Genomic DNA, 2,820 nt, shown 5'->3' on the forward strand with positions numbered 1-2,820 from the left:
ACGTCCGCCCTGGCGTGCAGCTTCCCCCCATGTTCACACCTCTCTCTGCCTTTGCCTTCCCATGCTGTTCATACCCATTTCTGTGCATGGTGGGAGGGGAACCCCACAGCAGGTGTCGGTTGGTGTGTGTGTGTGTGTGTGTGTGTGTGTGTGTGTGTGTGTGTGTGTGCAAATGACTTTCAAAAGCCAGGCTTCCGGGAGATCAGCCACGCTCTCGGTGTGTGGAGAATGGCCCGGCTGTGGTTTATGCGTATCTGCCGGTATCCTGGATGTGAGGCTGGCCCTGGCCCAACCGTCCATGGCTACATGATTCCTCTTTGGCTGTGAACCTTCTTACTAGTAAGAGCAACTGCTGTACTGCTGACTTCTGGGGGCAATTCTGAGGGCTGAATGAGTGAAGCCACAAGAAGTTCTTACTGTGGCCTCTGCAGCAGGGTGAATGTGACTCGGGTGTCATTATGTGGGATGCAACCTGAGCTCTGAGAAGCTATGTGGTTGATTAATTGCATATAACCAGGAGTTAGTATCTTGTAAGTTCTCTTCAAACGTTCTCCAAGCCATTGGCTCCACTTAGTCTATGCCAGACACCACTCGGGACAATAGCACACGTCATTCATCCTTCAATAACCACGGCTCTTCTGAGACCCAGCCCTTGAGCAGCATCCCAAGCTGTGGGCAAGCAACGCCTTGGGCTGGACACTGCCTGGTCCTCCTGGTGGGAAGATGATTGACAAGGTACTGTTCTGAGAAAGGAGAAGCCTAGAAGGAAACCGAAGGCCTCCAGAGACTACTAAATGCACAAACGTCCTTCCGATGCCAACTTGGCTCTGAAGCCTGGGGTGGTAATGGACCAAGGCTTTAAGCAACTACAACATACTCATGCAGCTTTCTCAGGAGCTTCCAGACAGGGCCACATCCAGGGGCTTTGAAGCAAGCATATCCCCTTGGCTGAGGCGGATGTATTTTTAAGAACTTTCAAGAGGGGCTAGAAAAATGGTTCAGTGGTTAAGAGCACTTTCCGCTCTTCCAAAGGACCCAAGTTCAGTTCCTAGCCCCCACCTCAGGAGGTTCACAACTGTCTGTAGCTCCAGCTCCAGGAGAACTGATGCCATCTTCTGGTCTCTGCGGGCACTGGTGCACGTGTGCCCATACCACCCCCAGCCCCACCCAGTCCTGCAACATCTATGATATGGAGGCTGAAGCGAGAGGATCTCTGTCTCCAGACCAGCTTGGGCTATGTAGCAAACTCCCTCCCAACCCCATCTCAAACAAAACAAGCTGCCAGGTGGTTAGCTTTTGCTGGGTTTGCCATCTTGAAGAAGAGAGGGTGTACCCCCCTCCCTTTCAGCGTGGCCCATGCCCTTGAAGGAGAGCTGCGTCACTCAGTCTGATGCCTACCAAACTATCCCAGGTAATGTCTAAGCAGCTACCTGGACAACGGAAATAACCAGGACAGCTGGCTGCCCACAGACCCCCCCCCCCAATCTGGCTGGCTTTGGGGCTCTCAAAAGGTACAAGTGCAAGGTGAATGGCTGCTTCTCCTTCCCTCCTGGGCCCCTCTCCCTGCCTTGTCCTTGCTAGCTCACTGTATGTCTCGTCAGCTCTCCCTGGGAAGCGAACTTAAAAGTCCCACCTCTTATTATGTCTGCCCCACAGCCCTGTGGGCATCAGTAGACTTCCTGCCCAAGGTGCAGGGCTAGATGAGGTTGAAGCAACTCCCAGTTAGAGACCACACTTTCCAGGGTTGGGGAAGGCGGTCTTGCTAATAGGGTGCGAAGACCATGGGGTCCCCACTTCTGCTTATCAGAGGAGCCGTCCACCTCCACCTTCCAGTCAAGTTTCATCCGTATGTTTCCACACGCTCTGCAAGGGCAAGGGTGTACTTCATTCCCCAGATGCACTATATTACCATCAGCCATCCTGGAGGTGGGGCCACTGCCTCGGGCCAGCCAAGCCGGTGCTCATTTGTTGAGTGAGTGCATTATGAGTTGTAAAGGCAGGGCGGAGAGTAGTGGGTGTGATTATCATTGCTATTGGAGAGAGAGGGGACTCCCTTACGGCTGGGCATTCGCTTCTGAACTCTCTAGGGGCTTTGAATGGAGGAAGCCTTGGGGGAGGGAACACTTGTCACTTTTATCTATGCTGGTCCATGTTTGATCTGACAATAACATATTCAGAAAATTAAATTCTTTATAACTAAAGAAACAACAAAAAAAGATGCCCTGCCCCAGGGGAAGAGAGATGACTCAATGATTAAGAGCACTGACTGATGTTCATAGAGGACCGGGGTTCAATTCCCAGGTTGTCCGGTGTCTGATCACACCATGATAAAAAGAAAAAAAAAGATGCCCGAACCCCCACTGCCCCTGCATACACCAAAATGTCTAGAGTCCTGACTGACCGTCCGAGAGCTTGAAAGATGAGAAGGGAGCCTAGGTGGACTCCTGGTGAAATCCAGCCTGGTGACGAGCTGCTACTCATCCAGCTTCATGGAGAATGCAGAGGACGGCCTGGGTAGAAATTTATTGCTGATGTCTTTCTCCCTCAGTCTTCTGGGGCCAGATGCAGACCATGTGCTCAGCTGAGTTCATCTCTAGGCAGAGATACTAAAGGGGATCCGCTGACCGCTGAGGGAATGATGCAATCTCAGGCCAGCCTGTCTCAGGTGATGACATTCTACCTGCCCCTCACTGAAAATGGCCAAGGCAGCAGCCCTACAGTGTAGGCTAGTGGGGGGGGGGGGAGGGGAGGCAAGGTGTGCCTGGGCTGGTCTCCAACAGGGACAGGGAGCCAAGCAGGGGTGCTAGGTAAGCATGCCAG

This window comes from Peromyscus maniculatus, chromosome 21 (assembly GCF_049852395.1).
Source record: "Peromyscus maniculatus bairdii isolate BWxNUB_F1_BW_parent chromosome 21, HU_Pman_BW_mat_3.1, whole genome shotgun sequence".
In the NCBI taxonomy this organism is placed as follows: Eukaryota; Metazoa; Chordata; class Mammalia; order Rodentia; family Cricetidae; genus Peromyscus; species Peromyscus maniculatus.